We start from the raw sequence: 13,481 nt of genomic DNA on the forward strand, positions 1-13,481 counted from the left end.
CAAATCAGTTTCCTCTTCTTCAGATCATAAGTTTAAGTTAGATACTTCCCTGGAGCTCCAGTGGGTAGGACTTGGTGCTCTCACTGTTAAGGCCTGGGTTTAATTCCTGGTCAGGGAACTGACCATGGACATCACCAGATGGTCAATACTGAAATCAGATTGACTATATTCTTTGCAGCCAATGATGGAGAAAAACAGTACTGGGAGCTGACTGTGGCTCAGATCATGAACTCCTTATTGCCAAATTCAGACTTAAATTGAAGAAAGTAGGGAAAACCACTAGACCACTCAGGTATGACCTAAATCAAATCCCTTAAGATTATACAGTGGAAGTGACAAATAAATTCAAGGGACTAGATCTGATAGACAGAGTGCCTGAAGAACTATGGAGAGAGGTTCGTGACACTGTACAGGAGGCAGGGATCGAGACCATCCCCAAGGAAAAGAAATGCCAAAAGGCCAAAGGGTTGTCTGAGGAGTCCTTACAAATAGCTGTGAAAAGAAGGGAAGCAAAAGGCAAAGGAGAAAAGGAAAGATATACTTATTTGAATGCAAAGTTCCAAAGAATAGCAAGGAGAGATAAGAAGGCCTTTGTCAGTGATCAGTGCGAAGAAATAGAGGAACACAACAGAATGGGAAAGACTAGAGATCTCTTCAAGAAAATTAGACATACCAAGGGAAATTTTCATGCAAAGGTGGACACAATAAAGGCCAAAAATGGTATGGACCTAACAGAAGCAGAAGGTATTAAGAAGAAGTGGCAAGAATACACAAAAGAACTATACAAAAAAAATCTTCATGACCCAGATAATCACGATGGTGTGATCACTCACCTAGAGACAGATATCCTAAAATGTGAAGTCAATTGGGCCTTAGGAAGCATCCCTAAGAACAAAGTTAGTAGAGGTGATGGAGTTCCAGTTGAGCTATTTCAAATCCTAAAAGAGGATGTTGTTCAAAGTGCTGCACTCAGTATGTCAGCAAGTTTGGAAAACTCATCAGTGGCCACAGGACTGGAAAAGGTCAGTTTTTATTCCAATCCCAAAGAAAGGCAATGCCAAAGAATGCTCAAACTACCGCAAAATTGCCGTCATCTCACACGCTAGTAAAGTAATGTTCAAAATTCTCCAAGCCAGGCTTCAACAGTACGTGAACCGTAAACTTCCAGATGTTCAAGCTGGATTTAGAAAAGGCAGAGGAACCAGAGATCAAATTGCCAACATCCATTGGATCATTGAAAAAGCAAGAGAGTTCCAGAAAAACATCTACTTCTGTTTCATTGACTATGCTAAAACCTTTGACTATGGGGACCACAACAAACTGTGGAAAATTCTTCGAGAAATGGGAACATCAGACCACCTTATCTGTCTCTTGAGAGATCTGTATGCAGGTCAAGAAGCAACAGTTAGAACGGCCATGGAACAACAGATTGGTTAAAAACTGGGAAAGGAATATGTCTAGGCTGTATATTGTCACCCTGCTTATTTAATTTGTATGCAGAGTACATCATGAGAAACGCTGGGCTGGAAGAAACACAAGCTGGAATCAAGATTGCCGGGAGAAATATCAATAACCTCAGATATGCAGATAACACCACCCTTATGGCAGAAAGCGAAGAAGAACTTAAGAGTCTCTTGATGAAAGTGAAAGAGGAGAGTGAAAAAGCTGGCTTAAAACTCAACATTCAGAAAACTAAGATCACAGCATCTGGTCCCATCACTTCATGGAAAACAGATGGGGAAACAGTGGAAACAGCGTCAGACTTTATTTTTTTGGGCTCCAAAATCACTGCAGATGATGACAGCAGCCATGAAATTAAAAGATGATTGCTCCTTGGAAGAAAAGTTATGACCAACCTAGACAGCATATTCAAAAGCAGAGACATTACTTTGCCAACAAAGGTCCGTCTAGTCAAAGGTATGGTTTTTCCAGCAGTCATGTATAGATGTGAGAATTGAATTAGAAAGAAAGCTGAATGCTGAAGAATCAATGCTTTTGAACTGTGGTGTTGGAAAAGACTCTTGAGAGTCCCTTGGACTGCAAGGAGATCCAACCAGTCCATCCTAAAAGACATCAGTCCTGAATATTCTTTGGAAGGACTGATGCCGAAGCTGAAACTCCAATACTTTGGCCACCTGATGTGAAGAACTGACTCATTTGAAAAGATCCTGATGCTGGGAAAGATTGCAGGCAGGAAAAGAAGGTGACGATAAGATGGTTGGATGGCATCATCGACTCAGTGGACATGAGTTTGAGTAAACTCTGAGAGCTGGTGATGGACAGGGAAGCCTGGCGTGTTGCAGTCCATGGAGTCGCAAAGGGTCGGACACAACTGAGCAACTGAACTGAAATGAACAGGGAACTGAGATCCTGCAATCCATGAGGCATAATCCATCTTAAAGAAAAAGTTTAAATTAGAAAAATAAGGTGGGATTGATTGGGAGATTGAAACTGAGTTATATACACTACTATGTATAAAATAGATATGCTGCTGCTGCCGCTAAGTCGTATCAGTCGTGTCCGACTCTGTGCGACCCCACAGATGGCAGCCCAACAGGTTCCTCTGTCCCTGGGATTCTCCAGGCAAGAACACTGGAGTGGGTTGCCATTGCCTTCTCCAAAATAGATATGAGAATCTATTAAATAGCACAGGAATAATGAGACTCAGCTATATAGCACAGGGAACTCTACGCAGTGCTCTGTGTGACCTAAATGGGAAGGAAATTCCAAAAAGAGGGGATAGATGTATACATACAGCTGTTTCACTTCTGTAAAAGCAGAAACCGATACAACATTGTAAAGCAACTATACTCCAGTAAGAAAAAAGAAAAGAAAAACACACACAGAGAGTTGATGAGGTTTGGGGTGGATCAATAGTTCTCAAAGTGTGGTCCAGGGACCCCTTCCTCCCCTTTATAAAGACCACCTTTCAGGAGGTCTACAAGGTCAAAACTATTTTCCTCTGAAATCTAAGATATTACTTTCCCTTTTATCACGCTCATTCTCTCATGAATATATATTGCATAGAATATGTAAAGTTCCTTTTATAGTTTCACATTCCACATTGTAACAAATCTTTAAGAAACTACCACTTGTCAAGTTTTGGGAAAAATGCCAAAAAAGAAAACCCGCAACTCTCTAAACAGTCTACTAAAATCTCCCTGTCTTTTTAAACAATACATATCTCTGTGAGGCCAGGTTTTCTTCATATACTTGAACCAAAACAACATATGGCGATGTCATGATGAAAAAACATACATGAGAATTCAGCTATGTTCTATTAAGCCAGACATTGCAAGAACATTGAAAAAATATAACACAGAGGAATACTTCTCACTAAATATATTGTTTTGGGAAAATAAAGTTATTTTTCATAAAAATGTTATTTGTATTAACACCTAATGAATTTGTTGTTAGTTTTGTTAAGTGACACTACAACATTTTTTAATTTTAATTTCTAATATGTAAATATCTATAAAAATAATTCACACGACCAAAAGCTCTTTGAAGTGCAAAGATGTCCTGAGACCAAAAAGTTTGAGAATTATGGGGGTCAAGTATTACCCAGAATTCTGCATAATTTTTCAAAACTTTGATATAGTTCCATGTATTTTGGCATCTAGCATTACTGCTAAACGTCTAGAAAATTTATTATCTTAGTGATTTTTAAAAATTGAATGAGGTTTGAAACTTCTAATCCAATTCTGAGAATATAAAGAAACACTATGTTGCTTTAAAAAAACGGGAAATTAATATGTGATACAATATTATTAACTAAAGTACAGATTTTCAAATTTCACAAAATTTTATGCTAGTGTCCAGTATTTATTTTCATACCTTATTCAAGATTTAAGATTGTGTTTAAGTGCATTGAGCAGATTCAGCTGCATGCAACAAATTCTGGTAAATTCTCTTTCCATTTTTATTCTGTTACAAATATTTTCTAATCTTCATTGTTATGGCTTCTTAGAAACACCCATCATTTAAAAGCGGACATTCAATTTCCAGATACATGGGATTTTTAAAAGTATCTTTAATATTAATTTCTCTTTGGATACTAATTTCTCATTTAAATGCTTTCTTTTCTGCTATCACCCTCAGTGTTTTTTCAGTCTTTTAACTTCATTGAGGCTTTCAGTGGCTAAGTCAAAGATCTCTCTTGGTAGATGTCACATAGCACTTGAAAATACATAGGTTATTTTCAAATATCTTTTGATACTGATTTCTGACATAATTTCTAACAACGTATAGTGATAAGAGAACAGGACTTTGTATGACTTTAATACCTTTAGACCATGAAACTTTTGCATCTTGTTTTATGTCCCTGGGTATGTTTCAGTGTCTTCTAGTTTATAATCTATGGGAATTTGAATAGAATTTTTATCCTACTGTTGTGTGAAAATTGTATGCATCATTATTATGGATACACTTGAATTGGTTCATACTGCTTTTTAGGTCTCCTATAGCCTTCTACTTCTCCGTGTAGTCATTCTATTAATTTTTGAGAGTTTGATTTTGAAACTCCAACCAAAAATCTTAATTTATCTACTTAAAAAATAGCTATAATATATAGCAGAACTATATGTAACCTTGTTCGGCATTTTCCAATTCTCCTGTAAATGTGTTATCATGCTTTCATAATTTAAAAATTAAAAAAAGAAAGAGAAAAAGATAGCAATGTCAAAAAAAAAAAAAAGAACTCTGAGTAATTTTGGATGCAAGAGACAGACTCAACTCAAACAGCCATAAGCCAAAGTCTGTCTCCACCTCTTGGTCCCTTACCCCCTATTATTGGCTTCATGTTGGGCAGGCTTTCCTCTAAAAGCAGGTAATAATGATTGTCTGCTGCTACAGGTTTAGGTCCTATTAACTTAGCAACCATAGCATATCCATTCCAGTAGTTCTAGCAAAATCCACAGTGTAGACCCTCTTTCCATTTTCATCCCTGGGCCAATCCCCATGACTCTGCTGGTTCAGGTCTTAATCTTCCATTCATCTCTGTGATGAGGAGTCGTATGTGGTCAGTGTTCAGTGAACCATCTGGAACAAGGAGGGTAGCTCATCAGAGGAAACTCAGAAGCTTTTACCAAGGAAAAGGTAAAAGGATTTCATGTGGGCAAGCAACATCTGTCATCTTGGGAAGATTGGGGTAGAAGGCCTAGAAAATGAGAAAAGTAAGTTTTCTCTGAAAAAATTCAGTAGAGGTGAAGAGGTTAGGGAAGGCTGGGTTGAGTGTCACGTGTTGAGACAGGATTGGTGGAGGGAGGTATGGCTGGCTTCCTGTTCCTGTTTGACCCATGAGGCCTTGATGATGGTGGAAAAAGGGTAGCTGTGGCCTGTGTGGACTGGGTATAACATCTTCAGCATTTGGGGGCTCTCTTTCTGCTTCCCAAGACAAACTGGATCAAACCTCATGCTCTGATCACCAGACTTACCTATCCTGAGTCATGTTGCCTGTAGCCTCTGCGCCACATTAGGGGACCCTGAGGCAGAAGAGCTAACAGTAAAGCGTTAGGTCAGGACTAGAGTTTGGAAGGAAGAGTCGGGATTTAGAGTTATTTAGCATCCCGCAGAACAAAACACCAACCGTGACAGACATTGCCTGTTATTGCTGCAAAGGAGAAAGCTACCCATGGAGAAATAATCCTTATGAGGTTTACCCTCTCCTCTGCTCTCTCATGGACAGACTTTCACTGTGGACTTTCACACGTGAAAGATGAGACGTGCTCCACATGGACCCAAGACAGGAAAGAGAACCAAAGATGAGACATAGAAGCAGCTGGATTTTGTCTCCGTATAAAAGAAAACGTTCAATCTCATCATCCAAAGCTGGAATGGGTTCCTTCAGGTGTGTGTTTGGTGGGAAGACAGGTCAATTATGCACTAATGCATGACCTCATTTTCTTCCAGGTCATGAGTCTGGAGAGTGCTGAAAACCAGAGTTTGAGGTAAGCACAAGATGATTTACTCTTTACTCTGAAGAGCTCCTTCTCTTTCCTTCCCTCCTTCCAACTCCCTTCCCCCCTCCCTCCATTTTTGCTTGCCGTGGTGAATATTGATACTTTATTTTGGCATAAAGAGAGGAATCTGGAAAATGCCTTATATTTGAAATTTTCTTGATTTTCCCTCCCATGGTGGAAACCCTTCTCTCATCTGTTCAGATCCAGAATACTTGAAAACTGCAGCAGCAATACAAATGCACGACCAAAGGACAGCCAGGCAAAAAAGTGGTGTCACTCGGACAGACACCGGGGTGCTAGACAGGAGCCGCTGTTTCTGCTTTTCCTTTTCTGTCCCCGATTCTCTCAGAGAGGGCGTCAGAAGTAGCTGGTGGATCCAGAGTCGTGAAGGCTCTTCAGTAGCTTGGCTGGAGGCATCCTGCACTGGCAGGGATCAGGCTGTTCTCATCTCTCTCTGGCGTGGTTTGGGGCCAAACGTCTGCATTTGTTTTCCAGCCCTTAGAGTCTGGGCAAAGGAAGGAAAGGGCGAGTCTCCTTTCAGACTCCTGAGGCCAAAGGAGGACTGCCCTGGGGCAGAGGGTGACAGAGGGGTCAGCAGGAAGTCTGTGTAGACGCTGTGCTTCTGCTAGAAAGACAAAGGGAGAGGGTCCCCTGGCCCCGAGTGCAGTCAGTGGAGCAGGTATAGGAACCAAAGGAAGAAACTGCTGACTCTCCTGGGGAGCACAGGCTTCTCAACTGCCCTGTCATCCCTTGCTCTGCTCCATCTCCCTCCCAAGTTCCCAGCTGCATTCCTCCCAACCCTTCGCTTCTCCGAGTTACCTGAGAGCATCTCTGGGATTGTCTTAGAGACCATGGGGGAGGGCTCCATTTCCTGAGGCTCCGTCAGAGATGGACCTACCCTGGGAGCGCTCCATCCTCTCATGTCTCACGTGACCTCATCCGTGCATCGTGGAAATGATAGCTCCTATCTCGTCTCTGCTGAGGGCCCCTGAGTGTTGGTAAGATGTGTTTGTGCCCAGAGATTTTGATGCTAATTCCTTCTGGGTTCCTGGTACCCCAGTCTCCTAGGACCTACGCTGCTATTCCAACCACCCTACTCAGTTTTCTAAGTCCTGACATCTAAACAGGGAAGCTGCGTCTATGCCTCCGTTCCTCTGACCCTCTGGAAAGTGACAATACAACAAAAACCTGCCTATCAATCTATTTAGTATTATCACCAGCGTGTGTTATATGATCACCTGTATAATGCCAGTAAGAACAAAATCCTTCACTTCTTAAATACTTAGTGCCTTTGGTATGCAGGTCAAATCTGTATGCAGGTCAAGAAGCAACAGTTAGAACTGGACATGGAACAACTGACTGGTTCCACATCAGGAAAGGAGTACATCAAGGCTGTATATTGTCACCCTGCTTATTTAACTTCTATGCAGAATACATCATGAGAGATGCTGGACTGGATGAAGCACAAGCTGAAATCAAGATTGCCAGGAGAAATATCAGTAACTTCAGACCAGCACATGACACCACAATTATGGCAGAAAGTAAAGAACTAAAGAGCCTCTTGATGAAAGTGAAAGAGGAGAGTGAAAAGGTTGGCTTAAAACTCAACATTCAGAAAACTAAGATCATGGCATCTGGTCCCATTACTTCAAAGCAAATAGATGAGGAAACAGTGAGAGACTTTATTTTGGGGGACTCCAAAATCACTGCAGATAGTGAATGGAGCCATGTAGTTAAAAGATGCTTGCTCCTTGGAAGAAAAGTTATGACCAACCTAGACAGCATATTAAAAGGCAGAGACATTACTTTGCCAACAAAGGTCCATCTAGTCAAAGCTTTGGTTTTCCTAGTAGTCATGTATGGATGTGAGAGTTGGACTATAAAGAAAGCTGAGCACCAAAGAATTGATGCTTTTGAACTGTGGTGTTGGAGAAGACTCTTGAGAATCCCTTGGACAGCAAGGAGATCCAACCAGTCCATCCTAAAGGACATCAGTCCTGAATATTCATTGGAAGGAGTGACACTGAAGCTGAAATTCCAATACTTTGGCTACCTGATGTGAATTACTGACTCATTTGAAAAGACCCTGATGCTGGAAAAGATTGAAGGCTGAAGGAGAAGGGGATGACAGAGGATGAGATGGTTGAATGGCATCACCGACTCAATGGACATAAGTTTTAGTAAAATCCAGAAGTTGGTGATGGACAGGGAGGCCTGGCATGCTGCAGTCCATAGGGTTGCAAAGATTCAGACACAGCTGAGCAACTGAACTGAACTGAACTGAACTATGTGAATGAGGTCCTTGACTTCTCTCGACAACATTATGACCTAAGTACTACTGTTATGTCCATTTTACAGATGAAGAAACAAAGGCTCAGATAAATTAATTGGCTCAGCCAAGAACATGTAGCTAGTTTAGTATTGAAAATAGAATTTTAAAAAAAGTAGGTTTGCAGCTATATATTTCTGGTTTTGATCATAATCTATTTTTGCTTGTTCTAGATTTTAAAATAAATGAAACCATGAAGTCTGTAGAAAAATGAATAAACATTGTTGCATACCTGAGAACAACAAAAATATTAACAAAATTAAATTCAAGGCCTAGTCTGCCTGACACCAGTGTCCATATTCTTAGCCATCATACCAGCTGCTCCTGGTTATTCCTACTAATATCCCTGAGAGGAGTTTTAAAGAGAATTAAAACTAAATGGAGAGAGGAAGATGGAAGTTGGTCTCTGTTGATTAGGGAAGTGCTAGCTACACTAGTTATTAAACCGCCAATTTCAGTGGCTTAACACAGTAAAAATGTATTTGCTACTTATGTAACAATCTGATGAAGATTGTTTCTAGTGGTTTTCATCTATGTGGTGATTCAGGGACCCAAGCCTGTCTCTCTCTCTGTTTTTTTTTTTTTTCCTTTTTAACTTTTTATTTTGTATTGGGGTATAGCCGATTAACAATGTTGTGGTAGTTTCAGGTGAACAGTGAAAGGACTCAGCCATACATGTATATGTATCCATTTTCCTCCAGACCCCCTCCTCCCATCCAGACTGCCGCATAACACTGAGCAGAGTTCCATATGCTGCATAATAGGTCCTTCTTGGTTATCCATCTTAAATATAGCAGTGTATACATGACCATCCCAAACTCTCTAACTATCCCTTCCCCCAAAAAACCATAAGTTCATTTTATAAGTCTGCGAGTCTCTTTCTGTTTTGTAAGTAAGTTCATTTGTATCATTTCTTTTTAGATTCCACAATATGTGATACTTCTTCTCTGTCTGAGCCTTACTTCACTCAGTATGACACTCTCTAAGTGACCCAGGCATGTCTTATCTCATGGCTTTGCCATCCCTTAAAGGCTTAAGCACCTCTGTATCCAGGACGAAGTGGAGAGGAGAAGAAATAACATAGCCTGTTCTTAACTGCTTTGGCCAGAAATGACACATGTTACTTCTGCTCACTTTCTATTGGCCAACACTAGTCACATATCTTTGCACAAATGAAGAGGCCTTAGGAAATATGTTGACTCTCTGGGCAGACATGTTCCAGCATCAACTCTGCAGCATGGGACAGGGAGCACAAAATAGTCAGCAAAAAGTTATTTCTGCCCTGATCTCAATGACCATAAATTCCTTCTATCCCATAGGTTCTATGGTTACATGATGTTATTTGTCTGAAATACATGAGAATTTGATGAGGGTAAAGGTCCTTTCAATAGGGCAGTATTCATGTGAGAAATGGCCAAGACAGAAAGTGTCTGTAGTAAATGTTCTCTGTGGCCTGAGGTTTTCAGCATCTGAAAAATGAGTGTCTGGATCTTTTCTGTAGTCTGTTCAGTGTGGTCCACTGTAGGATTCCATTGCCAGCATGGACTCCAGAGGCAGCAGCCTCATTTAGGCTCCATGACTCACTGCAGAGAGAGGTACCCAGAGATGTGGTTTTAACATACTGTTTAGAAATAAGCATCTGAGAAGTGTGGAAACATGCCGTCCTGATTTGCTCAGCTCTATCGTTAAGCGCTGGCATTATCACCATCTGCCAAAATGTGGAAGTTGCTTAAAAATGAGTCACCTGGCACCAGAAATCATTCTGCTCAGAACCTCCCCCACCATCTCCTGGTATCAACAACAAGTCTCTGCTGCTTGTAAGTTCTAAGAAGCCTGAAAAAATATGAGTCCCCCACCCCTCATCCCCACCAGGTGACACTTGGTTATTAATCCTCCAGGGCGCAGGCATCAATTTCCTTGAAACTTATTGGCACACTTACTTTTCATGCTGAATCATGTTGCATGGACAAAGGCAGTATTATTTCTAAGTTCATATGAATGCTTGCTGAATTAAACTCTTTTTCATCTCTTTCCCATCTCATACCTAGTGTTTCTTCGATAGGTGGCAGCTTAAACAATGAGAAACATAATACAATTTGTCTCATACATCTAGAAAGATGCCAAATCCTCCACAGTCCATTTTTGGGTGGTTTCTTTTCTAGGTGAGTCAATGTCCCTTGGATATCCTGTAATTTAAATAATGAAATATGAGATTAACTCCTATAGTCAGATGGTAAAGAATCTGCCTGCAATGCAGGAGACCCAGGTTCAATCCCTGGGTCAGGAAGAGTCCCTGGAGAAGGGAAGGCCACCCATTCCAGTATTCTCCTTGCCTGGAGAATTCCACAGACAGAGGAGCCTGGGGGACTCCAGTCCATGGGGTCCCAAAGAGTTGGACACAATTGAGTGACTAACACTTTCACTATTAATTCATCTTATGTTAAAGGCTAAAGCAACGAAAGAGGGGGAAAACTGGTTGGTATATAAGCCCATATATTCATGTCAAAAAAGGAAGAAGGCTCACAACTATTAATTACAGTCCTGGTTTCTGTGGCCGGTCTGTGATCTTAGCTGATATTTATAACCGCCATATTCCTACACCCACCACACATTCCCTTTGCCCTTAGCAAGCACTGGCCAAAGCTCTGTGTCACCTTGACTTGTAACCCTCTGACTGTGAAACCCCAAAAGGCATCGGTTTTCTTCAGGGCCTAGAACACCAGAAGACTATGGTAGAATCAGGCTGCTGACTGGGTGGTGCTTGCATGCCTGCTTTGCAGAGGGATGCTGTTCTGAGCCACTGGTGCGCCTCCTACAGGTGCTTCCTAGCAGAGCACCTTAGGATTTGAAGGCAAATTTGCTCCATCCGCTGCAGCTCATTCAGTTGCTTTTAAAGAAGCTTGGGGCCATCAGGTTACCAGGTGACCTTAGGTGACCATAAGGATGGGCATTGTGCTGACATGCTCTTCATCATCTGGGAAATATCAGAATATGTACCCATATATAACAGCCAATTTTATCACAAGGATTTCTATAAAAGTTATCAGGGGACCTGAGCTGTGATCCTAACTGGTGTTGCCAGCCAACCGTGTGACTCGAATGTCCGCTTCCTCATCTTTGAAGAAAGGGCCCCACACTCACTGATAAAGGAGCAAGCTTACCTGGTTTAGAGTGGGGTTCTATCTGCTGGGTCTGTAGAGCAGTGGATCTGCTCCAAAGGGGACAATACATAGGGGATCAGTAGAATACAAAAGGATTCTATGGTTAAATCAGGTTGCTAAGCCTTGTTATGTCCATCACTGTCTTATTTTACATGTAATATAAATATGAAAACTGGTTTAAAAAAACACTTTTTATTGCAGATACCTATTAATATCACCAGGAACAGGTTTCCATGGAATACAGAATAGGAAGTTCTGTTAAGAAATATTCTATAAAAATGGTAAACAGCTGTTAAACTTGGTTAGTCCAATGTCTGAATTTATATGTGAGAATTTTTATAGAAAATATATTTAGGTTAAAAGAAGCCAAAGATGAAATTGCATGTGCATACTGATGACAGGGGAATTACATCTAAGTACTTTGCAGAGGAGAGAAAATGAGTGAGGTCGTATTTGAGAAGCATAGGACTGTTTTTCCATAGAGTGATGTCAATGATAGTCTAACAGATAAAGTTATCAAGTGTTAGGCTTGGATGGGTGTTTTTTAAACAATGCTCCAGGTAGCCAAGGGTAAAGGCAGGGTTAAGGGGAGAATGAGCCAATGAAATCCACACTCTGCTTTAACTAAAACACTTTGCTTCTGCCTGAAAGTAGAGACACAGGCCGTGGAGTCAGGAGCCCTGACTTTGAATATCACTTGCTGCAACCACTGGCAACATGACCTCGGCCATCTCTCTGACCCTTGGTATTTCCCTTTTTCAATTGGAAGATAAGGGGAAAAAAACAAACCTCACTTTTAAGGTTTTAGACAGGATGAAATGAGATAATTCTGGCAAAGTGCAAAGCACGGTAATAGGCCCTATGAACTATTATTAAAATTCTTTCACAGAATGGTTTTTCACATAGGTGTGTGAACAAGGGGCCTCCCAAGTAAAAGGGCTTAAAGACACAAGACTAGATGATGTTTAAGGTTTTTTTTTCGTGGTTAAGAGTCTGTGGTCCAACAATATAACAGATATGTCCTGTGACAGAAAATTTCCCCCTTTTTACTCCTCAGTTGTCACTTCTGGTCAAAAAGAGGAAAAAAAGCAAGCAAAAAAAAAAAAAAGGCATTCGTTGTATAGTTCCTCAATCCTTGTTTTTGCTAGTTTCATTTGGTTCATTTAGAAGAAAATATGAGAACTGGCAGAAGAGTCTGAAGGACTGCAGTTTGTCTTCAGACCAAGGCACACTTAGCTCTTGATTCACTGAGGGAGAGAACAGGTTCACCAGCTTGTGCTTTCAACGTAAAAATTGTCCACTTGAAAAATAAAAATTGAGTATAAAGCATCTACATGTTAGAAACTATCTAAAAATGGACATGGTTTCTTTATAGAAACGCGCTCCCTCTTTGCCAGTTGTACTCACAAAGTGAATTAAAATTTTCATGGTGAACAGATTGTTTAAAGCTTAACAGATAGTGAATTCAGGATGTTCACTGGGTGGGTAATTCTCCATTTGCCCCTAGATCTTTTCTCCACATTTCTAGACTCCGCTCTGAACCCTGGAAAGCTGATCCCTATGAACCAAGTTTGTCACCCAAGTCCTCTTGCCCCCTGACTTCTAGCTGTCCAGTAGGAGGCACCAGCTGGAGATTTGAGTGTGGAAGAGGGAGAAAGGTCTGGATATTTATTCCTCCTGCTTTTTCATGACTTGGCCTGATTAGGGCTGCATCTGTATCCCTTTGTGACTCCAACCTCCCTCAAACAGCCCCTCTGCATGGTGCTAACTCTGAACCATCTGGTAACATTTTTCTTTTGTGACTGTGTTGGGTCTTCGTTGCTACATGCAGGCTTTCTCTAGTTGCAGTGAGTAGGTGCTACTCTAGTTGCCGTGCGAGGTCTTCTCTTTGCAATGGCTTCTCCTGTTGCACAGCACAGGCTCTGGAGTGTGCCTGGGCTTCAGTTGATGTGGTGAACAGGTTTAGTTGCCCTGTGGCATATGGGGTCTTCCGGACCCGGGAGTGAACCCGTGTCCCCTGCACTGGCAGGC

Source organism: Budorcas taxicolor, chromosome 1, assembly GCF_023091745.1.
Source record: "Budorcas taxicolor isolate Tak-1 chromosome 1, Takin1.1, whole genome shotgun sequence".
Taxonomy (NCBI): Eukaryota; Metazoa; Chordata; class Mammalia; order Artiodactyla; family Bovidae; genus Budorcas; species Budorcas taxicolor.